A 21,393-nucleotide genomic window follows, 5' to 3' on the forward strand; every position below is an offset into this window, starting at 1 on the left:
TTAAAGATTTTATTAAGAATAATAATTTGTGTGAGATTGGGTTGATAAATAAAAGTTTTACTTGGTTTGGTCCTTTTGGAAGGTTTAGTAAGTTAGACAAAGTTCTGGTGAATGATAGTTGGTGTGCTCGAGATAACTGGGAAGTTATGGAAATTAATAGGATGATATCGGATCATAGACCTTTGTTGATGTATGCTTGTAAAATTCTGAATGATCCAGTGCCTTTTAGGGTGTTTAATTGGTGGTTGTATGATGAAGAGGTTAGGGTGAAAATGGAAAATTTTTGGAAGCTAGGTAAAGAAGCTAGGTAAAGAAGCTAGAATGCAAGTGAATATTCAAGTCATGTTAAAGAAATTTAAGTTGGGAATGAAACAATGGTGCAAAGGAGCTAAGGATAAGCTAGAGATTAAGATTAAAGAGGTAGAAAATATATTGGAATGCTTAGATGGTAGTCATGTTGGAGGAGAGGAAGTTGTTAGGTGCCAAGTAAGATTAGCTGATAGTTATAGGAAAAGGGATTCAATGCTAAGGCAGAAAGCAAGGATTAATTGGAATCTGCAGGGGGACAAAAATACCAAATTTTTTAATAAAGTGATTCAGAAAAGGAGATGCAGAAATAAAATTGACAGAATTGTTGTGGATGGAAAGGTTGTAACTGAAGCTCAGGAGGTCAGAATGCTTTTTTACAAGTACTTTAAAGCTATATTCAATTCAAAAAAGATGGAATTTTGGAGGTGGGGTCACTTATAGATAAGAGGTTAAATAAGGAAGAAGTGTTGTTTTTGGAGAGGAATTTCTGTATGGAGGAGATAATAATTGCATTGAAATCATTCAGTAGTGATAAAGCTCCTGGGCCAGATGGATTCAACATGAAGTATATTAAGGAGTTTTGGCCTTTTCTAAAGGATAAAGTGTTGGAATGGTTTAATTCGTTTGCTAATACTGGATGTCTTCCTATATGCTTTAATTCTTCATTCATAGCTCTGGTTCTTAAGGTCAGGGTACCAAATAAGCCAAGTGAGTTTAGACCTATAAGCTTAATAAATATTGTTGCTAAAATTTTAACTAAGGTGTTGGCAAATAGGCTAAGTACAGTTTATGATAAGTTAGTAGGGGTAAATCAGTTTGGTTTTGTAAAGGGTAGGCAGGCTGCTGAAAGCATCTTCATAGTAAATGAGGTCTACCACAGTATGAAGAAGTCAAAGAATAAAGGTTTGATCTTAAAATTGGATTTTGAGAAGGCTTTTGACTCAGTGAATTAGAGTTTTTTGTTCAGAATTCTAAAGTGTTTGGGCCTGGAGACCAGATGAATTAAGTGGATGGAGGATTTTTTAAGTCAATAAGGATATCTGTGCTGGTTAATGGTACACCTACTAAAGAATTCAGCATGTCTAATGGTATTAGACAAGGGGACCCTCTTTCTCTCATGCTTTTCAATTTAACGGGAGAGGTACTAAGCAGTATGTTAAATGCAGCAAGTGAGCAAGGAATCATTGAGGGCTTACAATTGGGAAAGGAAGGTAAGAAAATTACTCATCTGCAGTATGCTGATGATACAATAGTTTTTTTACAAGGAAATGAGAAATCCATTCTGGGAATAAAAAAAGTATTACAATGTTTTCAGTTGTTGTCAGGTTTGAAGATTAACTTCCAAAAAAGTAGCATATACTCTTATCATATTTCAAATTCAGAACTTAATTTTATGGCAGAAAGGTTGGGTTGCAAATTAGGATATTGGCCTTTGGTTTATTTAGGGAGTTAAATTGGTGTTAGCTCAAGAAAGAAAGTTTTTTGGAAACCATTGGTGGAGAAGTTTAGGAGTAAATTAGCCAACTGGAAGAGAGATAGTTTGAACCAAACTGGGAGGTTATCTTTGGTTAAGTCTACTTTGGATAGTTTACCTATCTATTAGTTTGCATTACACAAAGTACCAGTAGGAGTATGTAATCAACTAGAAATAATTAGAAGGGATTTTTTTGGGGAAACTCTTCAGGGGATGGAGAAGAGAAAGGTAAAAAGATGTATTTAGTAGCTTGGAGCTTAGTATGCAAGTCAAGGAAACAAGGAGGATTAGGCCTGAGTTCATTGAAGATTAGGAACTCATTATTGCTTTGTAAGTGGTGGTTTAAATGGCAAGCTGAGAGAAAGATGGCATGGAATGTATGGTTAAGAGGCAAGTATGGTTGTGGTCAGAGTGAGGGGTTAGAGTTGCTTGGAAAACAGAAATCATGCTTAATAATGGTACAGGGCATAATAAAGGCAGTTACTAAACACTGTGAATATGGTTTTTTTGGACCTAGATCTATGAGATGGGAAGTTGGTGATGGGGATTCAGCTCTTTTTTGGGAAGATCTTTGGTACAAAGATATAACCATAATGGAAAGATTCCCTAGGTTGTACAGTCTTTCTAAGTTACAACAGAAAGAAGTAAGCATTTTTAAGACCTTATGGGATTGTTATGATAGGAGTGGTGAGGTATTTTGGAAAAGGAAGTTGACAATTTGGGAATTAGAGGATCTGAAGGAGCTTAAAGATATAGTAAATGCAGTGAGCTTCTCTGCTAAAAAAGACATAATTATTTGGGTACCAGTTAAGGATACATACAGTAGCAGAGTAGCTTATGAAGTACTGGTCAACAGTGAAGTCGAGAAAGGCAATGAATGGGAACAAATTTGGAAATACAAGGTGCCTGAAAAGGTAAAATTATTTTTATGGAAGGTAAAATCAAAAATTGTTCCAACAAAGGTTTGGTTAGCTCACAGAATGCATGACTACAGTAAATGTAAGGTTTGTTTATTATGTGATGTTGAGAAGGAGTCCCAAGAGCACATTTTCTGGGAGTGTGTTTTTTTAAGGAAGATTTGGATTTTGGTTTTAAGTTGGTGGGGGATAGTTTCAAAGGTATATGTTGTAGATTGGGGTTCAATGTGGAGATCTAAGGTGGTTTTCATCATGAAGGAATTAGATCAGATTGGAGTACTGTGTTAATAGCTACTATGTGAACACTTTGGAAGCATAGAAATTAATGTATTTTTGATAATAACTCTCCAAATCACAAACAGGTATATATTCTGATCCAAAGTAGAGCATTGGAATGGTGTTTGGTTAATGGGGATATCAGCACAAAGAGAAGGGAATGGTGGTTTACTAATCCAGTTGGGGTAGTTACAGCAAGTGAGAAAGATTTTTGGACTGACTTTGTAAAGAAAGGTAATTTTGATATCATTACATGTATAGATGGAAGTTTTAAGAAGGAGATTCAAGGAAAAAATTTAGCTGGCTTTGGTGGAATAGTTTAAAATAGTGCAGGAGAAATACTAATGCAGTTTGCAGGACCTGCATTTCTTCTTAGTGTGTTAGAAGTGGAGAAATTTGCTTTAGAAACTCCTCTTGAGTTAATCAAGGATTGCAGGTGGTTCAGTAAGCATGTATTGGTGTTGTCGGATAATGAGAAATTAGTAAAGAAAGTGGATATGGGTTTACTTCGGGAAAAAATGTGGAATGAGAAGCTGTTAGATATTCAGTTAAAGCATATTAATAGAAGGTGGAATGGAATTGCAGATGGGCATGGAAAAAGGGGTGTTTTTCTGAATAAATTAGAGGTTATTAAATAAGAATTTTGTTACGTGTTAGAGTAGTTTATTTTTCTTCGGTTATCAGGATTTAGTAAATTTTAGATATTAAATTGCCTAGTTATGATTAGGAGTAGTGTAATTATTTTGCTTGGAGAGAATGGAAAGGTTTTTTAGATACGTTCTTCGAAACTTAAAAGGTTGCGTTAGAGAACAGTTTTGAGGCTGTAGAGTCATTATGACAGTCTCTTGGGGGACTAATTGGGGGTAGTATATAAGTGGCTCTCTGTATGTAGACAATCTCACACTTGCTTGTTAAGAAACTTAGTTTATATTCGTTGGGGAGAGGGTAAAGTTTAGGGTTTACATTCTTGTTTTAGGGTTTTAATGGAGAAAGGGAATATTAATGTTAATGCAAGGTGGCTGATGCCAAGTAAGGGGGTGGTGAAGAACAATGTGCACAGTTATTTTTCACATGAAGCTTTGCCCAATGGGCGTCATTCGGGTATAGGGGCAGTGTTCAGGGATTATCTAGGGGTCATTGTGCATATAACTGGTGGGTCTCTGGGTTTGGGTGATTAGAGGGAGAATGAGCTGCATGCATTGTTTGAAGGGCTTAAGGAAGCATACTAAAAGGGATATAAGAGATTGATTTTGGAAATTGATCATGTAGATGCGTATTGGGAGTTGCTTAACTCTCCGGTTCTTGGTGGTAGGCCTCAATACGCTCATGTATTGTGGCAGTTAAATCAAAGGAAGGCTGATAGGAACTTTAAGTGTGAACTTAGGCTGGTTGATAGGGAAGCCAATGTTCTAGCGGCTTATTTGGCGGAATATGGGGCTAACCATTGGGATAGGATGGTTATTGTGGAGAGGGACTTTGGAAGAATTGAAGAGTTTTGGTATCTAGACAAGGGGCTTGGAAGTATTGAGCAGAGGTTCAGGGCTGTTAGGCAAGGAGAGATTGAGGCTGAGGTGCTGGAAGATGAGGTGATGGATCCTCAGGAAGTTGGTTTGCAGAATGGAGCTGAGGACCAGGGAGTTGGGTTGCAGAATGAAGAAGTGGATGCAGATGAAGAGAATTTGGGAGAGCATCAGATTGTGGTGGCTTTGCCTGCTGCTGGGATGCTTGAAGCGGTTGATGTGCAGCAAGGAGAGGCAGAAATGGAGTCGTGACTTGGTGATGGTGTGATGATGCTGCTGTTAGGGAAGTCCAACAGTTTTTCTTTTTTATTAATTTGAATTTAATTTTATTTAGTTATAATATTGATTTTTAGTGGTTAATTATGTGGGATGTTATTGGTTTCTTGAAGATAAGTTTGTTGAGCCCATTTTCAATTGGGTTGGTTATAAGGATGCTTGGGCTTTGTCTTGGGCTTTGTCCCTTTAATATAGTTGGTTGCTTTTCAAAAAAAACAATATTTAGATTAAATAGCTCATTTTGAATTTTATTAAACATTTTCTAAATTTTCTTTTTAACAAAAAAAACGATCTCCGATCGATTATATATATAATAGAGCAAATAGGGGATTGGGTGAGACAATTTAGTCCAGATTACTAATTTACCCCTCAATAATAAATACAAATAATTGTCAAATTTAATACCATGTATTAATTACACTTAAGTCATTATTACTCCTTATTAATAAATATAAATAATTTTCATATTTAATAACATATATTAAATACACCTAACTCATTAGTATTAATAATTTTATACATGTTACCATTTATCATTGAATATTAACAACCTATAATTAGATATCTAAAATTTAATAATATTTGCCTATATATATACTAAATTCTTATTATTTTTAAAGACTTTATATAAAATAAATTTATTTTCAGCAAATTAATTTTATATTTTAGCTAATCTGAAAATGACAATGTTAGTGTATCAAGTATTAAATTCAAGAAATAAAATAGATATTCTCTATGTATATCAATAAAAGAGTGGGTTATGAGGGAGGTTTATAATAAAGTTGAGATTCTTATTATATGACCAAATCGAATATAAACTAAGTCTGGTTTGAAGATTTTGAATATATATAATAAAATATTAAAATATCAAGTTCATTACAGTTACATTAATATTTTACAATAGTAAGGTGAATCATTTTTATTACATTAACCAACTTAAAGTTTTCCAGAGGTATAAGTAAAAGAGTTATAAGATTACTGAAGTGGTATGGAAATCAAAAATTTTGCCAATAAATTGCTACAAGACAACCAAACAATCTATTGAACAGAATCGGAGCATATAACATTTTTGCCATTTTTGATCAAAATCGGCAATTTTCCGATCAAAATTTGACGAATCAAACACACAATTTAAGGCTATGAAGAGAAAAAAAGGAAGAAGAAATATACTCAGCATCGAGTTGGTGAAGAATGACGATTTTAAATGAAGAAATCAGACGACTGCCGAATAGATACTAAAAAGATAAAGGAAGAGGAAGAGAGATGCGTAAAGATGATTAAGACTCTTATTATTTTAATAAATAATGCACACAAAATAATGTTATAACTTAGTATGGATGTACAAATGCAATTTTATACATCTCAAATATAATTATTTTACTTATATATTTTAAAAAGAATATAAAAATATGTTCGATATTATTTCGATTTAGCATTTCGATAAATTCTCGATATTTGATAAACCGTAAATTAGTAGTTCAACCAATTTAGTCCATTTTTCAATTTTCATTATAATTTATTAATGGCCAATCTATTAATATATTTATCATAAAAAATGATGTATATTGAAAGATGTATTTATATTGTTTTCAAAAAAAAAAAGAAAGATGTATTTATATTATCAATTGTACAATATTCTATTTAATGTGTCGGCTTTCATATCCAATCATTACATTTTCTAACATGGAAAGTAAGATTACCTCATATTCATTATATTTTGTATCACTAATTGTACCATGTAAACAACTATAATAACTCTTTAATTAACTCCGCAATATTTTATTCTTATGAGTTGTAATTATTTTCATGAGATAATTGTGCTTTCATTTGTATTATATTTTGATCGTATATTTCAATTTCGTAAAGAAAGATATTTAGTTAATCGATCTCAATTTCATAAAGAGAATTATTTAGTTAATCGATCCATCCGGAAACAACATGAATATATGGTCGATAATTACACTAAAATAACATCAATTCACATACTATAAAACATGCACGTGCATTGCACGAGCTATAGAGCTAGTTATAAAGAAAAAAGGGAACGTGAGATATATATCTGAGGCTTTAATGTTTCCCCCAACATTTTATTCTCGCCCCACCAAATGTATACCATGTCTTTTTTTAGTCACGACCAGGGTCCGATCTAAAAATATTTACTTCGTGGTGCACCTTGTGGTATCTCCACCCGTGTTAACCCCGTCCCCGGAGAAATTTTTGGGTGGCACCCTCTTGTTTTTTTTATTTTAACGTGGGCACTTTAATATGTTCTTAAAATTTTTAATGATTAAGAAACGTAAAAGAATTATTTTGGGGGCCGCGTGTTCCTCGATGGCCCTTACTATAATCTCCCCCGTCACAAACTATCTAGTGAGTCTTAAGATTTTGTTTGAGAACAAAATGCTGCAGTTTTGGAAATGTCTTGAAAAACTATAATCCATTTTTAAATGTTCACATGATTTTGTGTTAAATTTTGCACAGTAACATTTAAAGTGAGCTTAGTAATAAATTTAACCCTAGAATTTTCGTTGACTGAGATTTGTTTAATACACAAACCAAAAAAACATAAAAATTTATTTTGCCAAAGTGAGGTCCTGCTGGGTGAAGATGCTCATGGTTTTATTAATAGATATGGGAGGAAATGAAGCAAATTTCTAGCTACCTTTATAATAGGATGAATGCATTTCATCTATAGTAATTATGGACTACTTTTGTCATCCTGCCTTTGTTGGAAGAATGAAACATATATTAGAGAACGGTTCGTTCAATAACAAATGATTGTTATAGCATACCATAACTCTATAATTGTAAAGAAGAGTTTCTTCCTAGGGCTCCTTGGGTTTAAAAATACTTACATGACCACGTCATGTTATCTACATAATACCCTGGTGCTCTTAATTGTTTCTAATTATATCCTTATATTATTAATAATAATAACTTAACTTAACATAAATATTATAACTATTATTAATAAACCAAACCCCTCATATACAAGTGTCACGAATAATCGGTATTATCAACTTTTGGTTTCACTTATTCATTATACTTTTGTATGTCTTTTAATTCTATTAAAACTTTTGTTTAGACCCTTTTTCGTGTATGTATGTCTTATACTTCCATGTATCTGATAATTCTATTAAGTTTAATATTATTTTTGGTATTTTTTACTTGTATGTGTCTTATAATTCTATTAAGTTTGGTCCCAAATTTGATATTACCTTATTTTTGTCCAACTCATATTTTGGTTTCACTCCAATCATCCTATTTCTGATACAACTCTATATTATTTTATTTTTAATGAAATATCTAAGTTATTAAAATTGTATTGTAATTATTCCTATTTTTATTGCAGCTCGATAATCCTATTTATGATATGATGCTATATAACCCTGGAGTATTTTTTTAATAAAATAATAAAATTGTTGAAATTATATATTTATAATATTTAATTATAATTCTAATACAAATAATGTATTTAACACATGTATATTACAATTTTTTATACATTTTGTTAAGTAATTGTAAATAAAAAATAAAATTAACAATGACTTTAATTCTCGTTTTGCTCTCACCATTATTTTACCTTTAGATTTATATGTTTTGTCCAATTCTAAATTGTTTTTCGATAAATTAATACGATTATTAGAATTATATTATAATTCCCTTATTTTTTTAATAATCAATTATATTATAATAGATAACATATATATATAATAATGGTGATGTACAATGAGAACAAGGACTATGCTACTTCTAACACCGGATGTCTGAAAATACATATTACCCTAGAGTGGGGGTTAAAATACCGGCCAACTTATGCGTACTAATATTTTGTTTGAACTATACACATGTTTTATGCGTGATCACGACAACTAAAATTTTGAGTTTATTGAATACAAATGTGTTCAACATGTGTATCATATATTAAGAAAACAATTATAAAACATGCATGTTCGGCATATTTATGCCTAATATATACAAAATATATATCTTAATGATATACATTCAGTACACGTATTACACATACGGGGTATATTGGGCGATCCTTCCACCACTAGATAGTTTGGGTTGAGTTTTTTGACTAAAAATTAGAAATTTTGACATAACACACATATTATTATGATTTGTAAAAATTATCTAAACAAATTAACGAGGTATGGGTGATCAACTTGTATATAATAATTAATACATAGCTGACTTCTTATTCAACTTTTGGAAATTTTGGTACTGTACACTATACGGTAACAATCTCAACTTATATGTATATAATAAATGTTACAACTTCTTATTCATTTTTTTTATCGTAGCTAACCCACAGCCACTGCCCTTTGGGTGCACACCCTTTGGGTGCACACCGGGTAAACCTTACGAACTCACGCAATAGCCTGCAAACCACGTGAACCAACGTAAACTGCATTTAAGCCAAATGAGGCATAATCATAAATTCTCCTCCCGTGGGATTCAAACCTGTGGCCAAGAGGATAGTTATCCCCTCTTTAACCAGCTGAGCCAAATTTTATTACTATCATCAAAACAATCTCAACCATTAAAAATATATATTTAAAAAAGACGATATTATATATTGTAGAATAAGTGATACAATAATATCCTTATTCAATTATAAATAGAATAGAAAAAAATTACATTATTCTATTATTATTTAAACTAGAATTTTACGTGTGCTACACACCTAACCACAACAGACCTACAATTATCAATTGTCTTTGCAAAGAATAAAGAGTTGGAGGCTAGTCTCGAGATCTTTTTCGTGAAATTATGAAAAAATCATGTAAAAAACTCAATCTTGACATTTATTTACTATCCTTTTTTTTATTTTAAAATTAAGAAATTTAATATTTAGATGTTTAATAAAATAAACACATAAGTCAATGACTACCTTAACTTTTCTTAAACTCTACATCTAGATCTTTAAATTCACATTAATAGAAAAAAATATTATTAATATTAAAAAAATTAATGAAAAAAACTAAAATATGGTATTTTTTCATTATTACACTTTCTCTATCCTTTTTTTTTTAATAATATGATCCTCCGTCTTTTCACTCATTAACCACACCCATCGTGTCTCTGTTATCCTTCACCGTCATCATCATCTTTCATCATTTCCAATTTGATATGCTAATTATTTTGCTTTTTGGTTGGTTAATGAATCATGAAATTACCTTTTTGTTAATTTAATTCACCTATTTCCGTTGATATTAACATTTTGACAAAATGGTATCATTAAAAAATATAATTTATTTTTTATTGATTCAGATTTCTCACATACCGGATTGAAATTGATTTTTTTGTAATATATGCAACCAAAATCAAATCAAAAAATAATATAACAAATGCCGGTGAATAAACCCCAAAATTAACATTGAGAACAATAATTATTCAAACGTACTTACTATTTTAATAAATATATATCAAATAATAAATAAAATATTAAAATGAAAATTCGTGATTAGTAAAAGAATTTTAGAGTAAGAAATTGAACAAATCACGTTATTCAGCAATTCTTATCACATGTATCAGGGACATGTTGGTTAGGGTTTTAGCTAATGATTCATTAAACCACTGGGTTGCTAATGGCTACCAATCCTTTATGCCAATACCTACCAGAAGAAATCATACAGCAGATTCTTGTTAAAATACCATGCACGAAATCAATACTAAGATGTGTTAGATATTTTAGTGTAATTGGATTAACTAGTTGACCAATGTGATTGTAATATTTCATCAAACAAATCAAGAGAGTGCGGAGTGCATGCTTGTTTGAGTTTATTATGATTTTCGGTATTGGCGGGGTTGGTGTTAATGTGAAAAGACATGTCTTTTAGACACAACCGCATACCTCAAAGGACGTGTCTTAGGACATGTCTTTTGGACATGTATGGACGTGTCTTAGGACATGTCTTTTGGACACCTATATAATACTTGTAACAGACTTGGTCATCGATATAGAAAAAAAATAAAAGGTTGGTTGTTGAATTCACACAAAATACATCATTCTCTGTTCTTATATTCTGATTTTATCCGGTTGAAAAGTTTGGATAACCACCAAATTGTTTCAATCTGAAATTGTTTGTCAAGACTTCAGAATAATCCAAGTTATCCTCAATTTTTTTACAACAAAGATTGAAACAAATTTGTTTTCTGAAGATGGCGAATAACGAATCTGTAAAAGATATGTCTAGTAAGTTTGCAAAACCATACAAGTTTGAGGGACATGGCTTTAGAAGATGGCAAAAGAATTAAAAGTTGTGTACATTTTGAGTACTCCAATGCGAGAAATGATTGAGGAGGAACTGTAGAACAGACTAGAAGACACTGCAAATGGGAGAATGATGACTACATCTGTCGGGGTCACATCTTAAATTGTATGTCTAATTCTCTTTTTGATATATACCAAAATGTTGAGTCTGCAAAAGAATTGTGAGATTCCCTTGAATCCAAGTACATGGCTAAAGATGCTTCTATCAAAAAGTTTCTGGTTAGTAATTTTATTAACTATAAAATGGCTGATACTAGACCGGTCATGGAACAGTATAATGAACTGTTAAGGATTTTGGGACAGTTTGTTCAACACGACATGAAAATGGATGAATCCATTTCGGTTTCCAATGTTATAGACAAACTGCCACCCTTGTGGAAAGATTTCAAACACACCCTAAAACATAATAAGGAAGAGATGACTTTCGTTGAACTTGGAAGTCAATTTCAGAATTGAAGAGGCTTTAAGGGCTCAAGAAATTGAGAAAAATCATAAGGGAAAGAATCAAGTCGGTAACTCTTCTGTAAATATGGTTGAAGATGGTGGATCTTCTAAGAATTCAAACAAAGACAATGGTAAGAAGAGGAAGTTTATAGAAATAATAATACCTCTTCCAACAAGAAACCAAAATTGACATGTTGAAAGTGTGGCAAACCTGGTCATTTCAAGAAGGATTGTCGGGTTGGTAAAGGCAAGCATAACGCTGGTCCAAGTGGATCTAAGGATCCAGAAAAGCAACAAGGTCAGATTTTAATACAAAATTATAATTCTAGGCAGAATTATGTGTCACTAATCTATGAGGCATTTATGTGCATGATTATAATGTTGCATGGTGGATTGATTCTGGAGCAGAAAGTCATGTTTGTAAAGATCTTCGTTGGTTTGAAGATTTTCAACCAATCGAAGATGGATCTATGGTAAGGATGGGAAATGTTGCAACTGAACCAATAAAAATACTAGGAAATGTAAAGCTTGTTTTTACTTCTGGAAAATATGTATTATTAAATAATGTGTTATATGTTCCTGGAATTCGAAAGAATCTCCTGTCTGGTGTTGTATTGAATAATTATGGTTACAAACAAGTGTATGAAAATGACAAGTATATATTGTCAAAGCATGGTACTTTTGTTGGCTTTGGTTATATATGTAATGGTATGTTTATGTTGAATGTTAATGTCTCATTTGATGATGAATCTGCTTGTATGGCTTCTAATAGTGCTAACAATAATTCGAATAAATCTAAATTATGGCATGCTAGACTGGGACATGAACATTATAAAAGAATAAATGATATGTCTAAAATGAGTCTCATACCTGCTATTGATATAAACAATGAGAAATGTAAAACATGTATGTTAACTAAGATAACCAGAAGGCCTTTCAAGGACGTAAACAAAATATCTGAAGTGTTGGAACTGATACATAACGATTTATGTGATTTTCATGCTACACCTTTGTTGGGAAATAAAAAATATGTCATTACATTTATTGACGATGCATCTAGATATTGCTATGTTTATTTGTTGAATACTAAGGATGAAGCTTTTGAAAAATTTTAAATCTATAAAGAAGAAGTAGAGCTACATAAAAGTACTATGATTAAAAATCTGCGTACTGATAGAGGAGGTGAGTATTATGATCCAGTATACTTTCAATCTACTAGTATAATACATCAAACCACTGCACCTTATACACCACAATAAAATGGTGTGGCAGAAAGGAAGAATAGGACTTTGAAAGAGATGGTTAATTCCATATTATCCTATTCGGGTTTGAATGAAGGTTTTTGGGGTGAGGCTACGTTAACAGCCTGTTATTTGTTGAATAAGATTCCTAATAAGAGGAATAAATTTACCCCTTATGAACTTTGGTATAAAGAGCCACCAAATTTGAGTTTTCTGAGAGTTTGGGGATGTAGAGCAGTTGTAAGGCTTACTGAACCCAAATGGAGAAACTTGGGTGAAAGAGGTTTAGATTGTATTTTTGTGGGGTATGCTGAGAATTCCATTGGATATAGGTTCTATGTATTAGAATCTAATGATTATGTATCTGTGAATACGATTATCGAGTCAAGAGATGCTGACTTTGATGAAAATAGATTTACATATATACCTAGACCAAGAGACATGATTCAGAATTCTTTCAGTAGGAACCCGGTTCAAACTGAAGATGTTCATGGACCTTCTGAACCAACGAGAAGTTTTAGAGCTAGAAAAAACAAATCATTTGGACCTAATTTTCAACTTTATTTGGTTGAAGGTTCAAGAGATGAGGTTGAGATTGAGTCTAAGTACCAATATTGTTTTATTATTGAGGAGGATCCAAAAACATTTAATGAAGCAATGACATCAAGGGATGTTGCATTCTGGAAAGAAGTTATTCAGGATGAGATGGATTCTATCATGAATAATAACACATGGGAATTGAGTGATCTACCTCCTGGCTGTAAAGTATTAGGAAACAGATGGATCTTCAAAAGAAAAATGAAAGTGAACGGTACCATAGACAAATTTAAATCCAGATTGGTTATACAAGGCTTTAGGCAAAAAGAATGGATTGATTAATTTGATACTTATGCTCTTGTTGCTAGGATTTCTACTATCAGGTTGTTGATAGCACTTGCATCTATAGACAATCTTGTTATTCATCAAATGGATGTAAAAACTGCATTCTTGAATGGTGAATTAGATGAGGAGATTTATATGAAACAACCGAAAGGGTTTCTTATGCATGGTAGTGAGCACAATGTGTGTAAATTGAAGAAATCTTTGTATGGTCTTAAACAAGCACCAAAAGACTGGCATAAAAAATTTGATAGTGTGGTTTTGTCTAATGGTTTTCTTCTTAACCAAGCAAACAAATGTGTATATAGCAAGTTTGATGCTTCTGGTAAAGAAGTTATAATTTGCTTATACGTAGATGATATGTTGATTTTTGGTACTGACCAAAATCAAGTGGATAAAACCAAGAAATTATTGTCATCTAATTTTGACATGAAAGACTTGGGAGAGGCTGAGGTGATTCTTGGTATAAAGATCAAGCGTACGAAAAATAGTATTTCAATTTCTCAATCTCATTATATTGAAAAGATTTTGAAAAGATTTAACTTTAATAATTGTTCTCCAGTTAGCACTCCTATTGATCCTATTCTTAAGCTAGTATCTAGTAAAGGAGTTATAGTATCTCAACTTGAATTCTCAAGAGCGATTGGTAGCCTCATGTATGCCATGATAAGCACTAGGCCAGATATAGCCTATGCTGTTGGTAAGCTTAATAGGTTTACTAGCAAACCAAGTTCACATTATTTACAAGCTTTTAGCCGAGTGTTCAAGTACTTAAAAGGAACCATGGATTATGGTTTGACTTATACTGGATTTCCTTCGGTTCTTGAAGGTCATTCGAATGTAAGTTGGATTTGTGATAAAGAGGATCATTCTTCCACGAGTGCTTGGGTATTTCTTCTTGGGGGAGGTTATATTTCTTGGGCATTAGAAAAAAACAGAGTTGTATTACTAACTCAACAATGGAATATGAGTTTGTAGCATTATCAGCTGCTGGTAAAGAAGCTGAATGGCTAAGAAATCTTATTTATGAAATTCCATTGTGGCCTAAACCGATATCTCCCAAATATATCAGATGTGATAGTGAGTCTGCCTTGTCTAATGCTTATAGAGAAGTGTACAAAGGCAAGTCTAGACATTTATCTTGAAAATGAATGATCTGGGTTGGGTGTGTATCACGAAAGGACATCAAGAGAGTCTCGAGTTATTATACACAGACATGGATAAAAGAATGGTGCCCTGCATAGAATAACATGGAGGTTTTCTGGAATTTGTAACTATGAAGTGAAGAGACTTCCATGGTCCATATTTCTACTGCCAATTAAGGGATTTTTTTGTTAAGTTTTCCACATTAACATTTAAAGTGAGCTCACTCATAAATTTAATCCTAAAATTTTTGTAAAGACTGAGATATTTTTAGTAGAAGAACCAAAAAGAATAATTTTTTTGCCAAAGTGAGGAGATATATAAAAAACTGAGCACGAAATCAAATCATATCCGTGTCATTGCGATATGTGGGTAAGAGGTGTCATGCGACCCCCTTATAATTTTTTCTGTTGTAATCTTAATTTTCTCCTTATTTAATTTTTTCATATATATTGCTTTTTTCCTTTGATTGATTGTTAAATAAGGTTAGAATTCCAAAATTCCTAATTTTTTTATGGTAACAAGAATACCAAAACCCTGTTATATACAGACTATATATCAGGACACAAAGGTTAGGGTTTTAGGCTTTTAGCTATTTTTTCATAAACTTTGAGTTGTTGATGGCTTCAAAACATTTAGGCCATTACCTACCGGAAGAAGCCTTTGAGCAGATTCTTGTGCAAATACCATGCATGAAATCTATCCTACACCTCAGTTTGTAAATTATGGTATTTTTTTAATTAAATCATCTCGATTCATCAACGCTCTACTCTCTAGTCCAAATAACACCAAATACTTGTTATGCCACAGTTCACCTTATCGCAACGAATATTCATTATATTATTATAGTGAACCATATAGGAATTGTGCAAAATCAGAGTTTCTTTGTGGACTTAATGATGTTAAGGTGCATAGTTGCTGCAATGGAGTGGTTTGCTATACCAAGCTTTACCAAAATCGCAAAGATTGCGGACTTATCTATCTCTGGAACCCTTTTGTTAGAAAACTGAAAGTTCTTCCTAAGTATGGAGAAAAGCGTTATTCTAGAGAAGCCAAAGAAGCTATTGGATTTTGGTTTGATGAGGAGAAAAACGACTATGAAGTCGCAAAAATTAGTTAGACTGAAGTGGCATCTTCTATTGATTTGTATACCCTGAGGAGTAATTCTTAGAAAACTATGAGTGATTCTTGTCCAGGTGTCCATTTATGCCCGATATTGGAGCACAATTTAGTGTACACTAAAAGAACATTGCTCTGGCTGGCAGAAGAAAAGTCGAGACATTGGAAGATTGTTTCGATAAATTTGAGTACAAGCATGTTTCAAGTGGCATTAAAGGTACTAATTTTTCAGTCTTCAGATATATGGTATCAGTTTACGGGGCCCTAATATACATATATCATGAAAATTCATATATATTTACTTGAAGAAGTTAAATATTTTTGGGGCTCTTGAGTGACGGGGTCCTAGGCGCAAGTCTTGGTCGCCTATAGCCAGGGTCACCCCTGTCTTCAGCGTGAATGGTCTTCGTTGTGTTGGTATAGTGAAAGTAGATGATGAGATTCTTGAATTGTTGTATACGGATGTGAATGAGAGTTCTAGTAATTACTTTTGTCTGTTAGGTTTCAGAAATAACGGTGAAGCTCTCCTTCGTATAAGCAAATTTACACAGTTTCAGCAACCCAGAAATTTGATAGTTTCATACGATTTTGGTGCCAATCAATTGACTGATTTATTTTTAACCAGTGAAAGTCTGTTCTCTGCCTATCCTTTAGTTGAGACTCTTGTGCTCCTAGATGAGAGATGAGAGTGACATGAATGTGGTTGGATGGCAGAAAATGGTTAAGATTCTGAAAACGTTGTTGGGGAAGATTTCAAACTAGTATTAGTTCTGAATAAGATGCCCATGGGGCCAAATCAGTTTTCACTGTCCATATTTCTAGTGCCACGAAGAACCGATGTGAAAAATAAGAGTTTTTACTACACCCACGAAAACATCGATTTTTTGCATTTTTCATATCAGTACATAACCATTGTCCATTGACGTTTTTCTTGTAGTGCACTAAGGTCACCTCGTAAGAATATTTGAATTCGACTATTGAATTATACAAATACTTTATCGAGTCTGTTTTTTTAACGTATGTTTAGCTTCAGGAAACTTATTTCAGAAATCTAATAAACATATGTAAATCTCTTCTATATATAATAGGAGAACAAGGATAATTAGTGAGATTAAAAAGTCTGATTGAAAAGACTAAAGTACCCCTATTTTTAATTTTATATAAAAGATGTGTTTTGTGGGAATCAAACTCGAGATATTTAATTCACCTATATAACCTCATACCACTACACCATAATGTCACATATGGTTTTTATCATACACATAATATGTAAGTGTGCTAAATGAATATTTTATTTAACTTTAAAGATAGTTACTTGAATCCCGCAAAAAAATAGATAGTTACTTTAATATTTGTACTATTAATTTTAAAGAATTAAATTTCGGATACAAAATTAGACATAGTACATAAATGAATTAATATCTTATTCATTAATCTTTTTTACTTTGAAAATGTATCTCACATATTTTTAACTTATTTTAATATTATAAAAAGTAATTAAAATGTACATATATAATTTTTAGATAAAATATTGAAAATAGAATCGCTTATATATAAATAATCTATAATAGTATTACATATTTAGATGAGTTCGAATTATAGTGAGTCAAAATATTTTATTTTATTCCAATTTAAAATTAGAACTTGGCTCATTCTTCAAAAAATACTCGAAATTTGACTACATGACTCGGCCGAAAAACATCGTCAATTCTACATTTAGTAAATTTAAATTACAAGTTCGGCGAGAATATCTTACCAATAATGTGATTTTTTTATATATTTTACATTAATATAAATTAATGTGTTTTAGGTGTTTATAAGATCAAGTCAATTGATTATTTATATTAAAATTATTAACTTCACTGGTAGCGCATTATTATTTTTGTACTTGTCCCGATTTTAAAAATATTCGAAATTTGATATGAGATATCATAAGATTTTTTAAAACTAAGATGATATATTAAATCGATTTATTTTTTATTTTTCACTTTAAAAAAACTAGCTTTTTAAAAAGAATTCTTCTAGATAAATAAAATTCATTGATTAAGATAATATTGTACAAATATTTTGAATTATTTTGATATTTTAAATTATTTAAATAAAGTTTTATCTATACTATATTGTGACATTTGATTCAATATATTTTATATTATTTAAAGAAAAAATATATATTATTCACTAATTTGAATGAATTAACCAGTTCAACTGATATTTATAAAATTTTATCAAATTGAAAAATACTTAATTTTAGGATTATAGAATACAATATTTTTAAATTATTATATGAAAAAATATTAGAGTAGTAATGAAAGGAACTTAAAAATGGTTTAAATAATGATATAATAATAATTTTTCCTTCGAATCCTAGAAAAAAATCATGAATATCAATAATAAGTCTTTATAATATATAATTTATTTTTATGTTACAACCATGATTGATACTCAGTTGCGTAAAAACTAGATATAGATTGTTTGTTAGTGATAATATGAATACCATATATAAATTATTGCAATTTATTTATTACATAATTTTTATTTTGAATAATTATAAATGCATATTATTTAAGTAATCATTTGTCTCACTAGATATTAATAGTGATTAAAAATATACATAAATCAGATATTTAGCATATAAATAATTGAAATCATCGTAATTTATTAAGAAATGTAACATACTACAATATACATGCTAACACACACATATAACTTAATGTTACTTTGGTAACCGTAGTGTAAATAAAAAACTAATATTTTCCATGCATACATACGTTGAATTTCAAAAAATGAACATTTTTTTATTAAAATCAACTTTTATATTAACAATAGTGTAAATTTTACATTATTGTATATTATGATTGCAAGTCATCCTGATTTCAATTATGCATTTTTTATCATTTTAAATTGAGTAAGTTAATTGTAAATTAGTAGTGAACTCAGTAATAATATAGACCAGTACATATAGTTTATTTAAATAAAATTCAAAATTTTTGGTTAACTCTATATTCAACATAAATGTTATTTTTTAACTTTTTATTTGTAAACATACTGACGGCATTCTACAAATTAAGTATAATCGTTTCGTTTTAAACGTACAATGACTACCCTATTTATATTCATTCATTAATGTAAATTATACAACACAAACAATAATATATATATATATATTTTGCTTAATGGTTTATATTTGAAATATTGTGTAATTGTTATTGCCTTTTATGAAAATAATACATATTGATAAACAATCAACTTGTATTTGATATACGTTAGACATTGTACAACATTTACATATAAAAAACAATTAAGAACATTATAATTCTAGAAAATGACCCGTGCCTCGCACGGGTTATTATGCAATATTAAATATTAAAATAACACATACCTCATGATGTGTATGGAGGGATTGTGTACGCTGTATGTAATTATAATGATGTTTGAATTAAATTTAAAATTATATTTAAAGTCATGATTGGAAATAAAATAGTGATTCAGGTTAAAAAGGTGAAATATTGCATATAAAGGTATTATAAAATAAATTTATAATTGGAGATGGCCTAAATAAATGAAACTGTATTCGGTTATGATATGGGCCTTAAAATTGGACACACCATGATACAAAAAAATTGTCTTAAAACCTTAAATTTTACATAAAACATAATTCATCAACATCCTTCAAATAACAGATAATTCATATTACATGAGGAAAGTTTTTAAAGACAAAATAAAGCATGCCAACAGATAAATTCATTAAACAACTGCCATGGGTTGTTTAGGCCTAAACTCGAAACCTTGTACGATAAGGCCAGCCTTGAGTACATTTGTATCAGTTGACATAAATCGCGTCTCCACCTCATCATCATCATCTCTTGCACCAGTCTCAAACTCTGCTATCTTAATCTCCATCCATTCGTCCTTCCTCCACCGACTAAACTCTCCATTTCGTTGCTCAATGTTGTGTGCAGATGTTCTTGGATCAGGATAAACTATGCTAGCTCATCATCAGGCACCTCCTCTCTTTCATTAACAAATCTAATCGATGTCTTTGCCAAATCAAGTCCGCAGGCATCCTCATATATTTTAAAGACAAGATATGTTTCATAAGTGGTGTGAGGAGATAACATTCCAATTTTCATTTTGCCACGAATATCAACACACCGCCCCTTGTCAAGTACAGCAACCTCCTCTGAAATTTGTTCACATGATAATACATTGAGGCATGAATGCATGATACATGCGATGAGAGGACGACTTTAATCATATTCATCACTTACAATGCATTCGGAATACGTGTAAACTAGTCAAACTGTCGTGAGTTACTCGAACTCGGCTCGTAAAAAATTCCAATTCGGCTGGGAATTAATCAAGCCGAGCTCGAGTTCGAGCTCGAGGTTTTCAAATTTGTAACCGAGTCGAGTTCGAACATCCGATTACTCGGCTCGTAAGGTTCGAGCCTTATGAGTCTCTATATTTTCAGTTATTGTTATTATAAAAATATTTTATATTTTTTATATATTATTTATTTTATTATTCAATCGAACTTGAGCCAAACCATCCTATTTCGAATTTTTGTTAATATTTAGTGAAATAAATTCGAGTTTTCAACACGAAATCAAGCCTACGAACTTTTTACTTGAAATTAAAAGTTTGGTCGAGTTCAAAGCTCGAACCAGAACTATTTTATGAGTTCGAGCCGAGCCACGGTCTAGACTCGGCTCAACTGGATTACACCCCTAGTTTGGAGTGTTGCACACAAAACTACAGTTCTTGCGCAAAATTAGCTCAATCCTATTTTATTAAAATTTTAAAATCTGCTCATTAGAAAAGTTTACCAAAAAGGACGAGGAAGTATGCTTTTGAAAAAATACGACCTTGTAGTTCTAATTCTACTATTAAATCACATTTAAAATATTATTTTTTCATAAAATATGTGTATATCAATAATATTATAAAATATTAAATAAAAATATGTGCATATCAAAATATTATTAAATATTTATTTTGTGAAAAACACTTTCTCTATCAATACTATCATTTAACCGTAATTGCCTAAAGTACATCTTTTACAAGATAATGTCAGTGACCTGCATTTCATAAAATTGACTTGCATTCACGAATGGAGACCAAGAATAGTCAAAATTATTTAGATTTATCTTTAAATTGTAATTAGCTGGTTGGGTGTGACCGGTGAGGTGAAGTTATTCAAATTATTTAAGGTAATAAGGCTACATGTAATATAGACTTCTTATTTGCATTCATATAGGAAAAAATATGCATAATGTTGTATTTAATTATCTTTATTAGCACTACTGTTTTACTATTTTCTGTTATTTTTTGCCCAAAAAAGCCAATACCTAAAGAGATTGCAAATTTTAACAAAAAAGGTTTAGTCTTAGCTCAAAATTTTGTTATTAAAATGATTATTAATAGATAAAAATGTGAATATTTTGAAAAATACCCTTCATAATATTGTTTTGCTACTTTATTTTAAAAAAAAGCATTCCATTTATACTTTAAATAA

This window comes from Apium graveolens, chromosome 4 (assembly GCF_009905375.1).
Source record: "Apium graveolens cultivar Ventura chromosome 4, ASM990537v1, whole genome shotgun sequence".
Lineage (NCBI taxonomy): Eukaryota > Viridiplantae > Streptophyta > Magnoliopsida > Apiales > Apiaceae > Apium > Apium graveolens.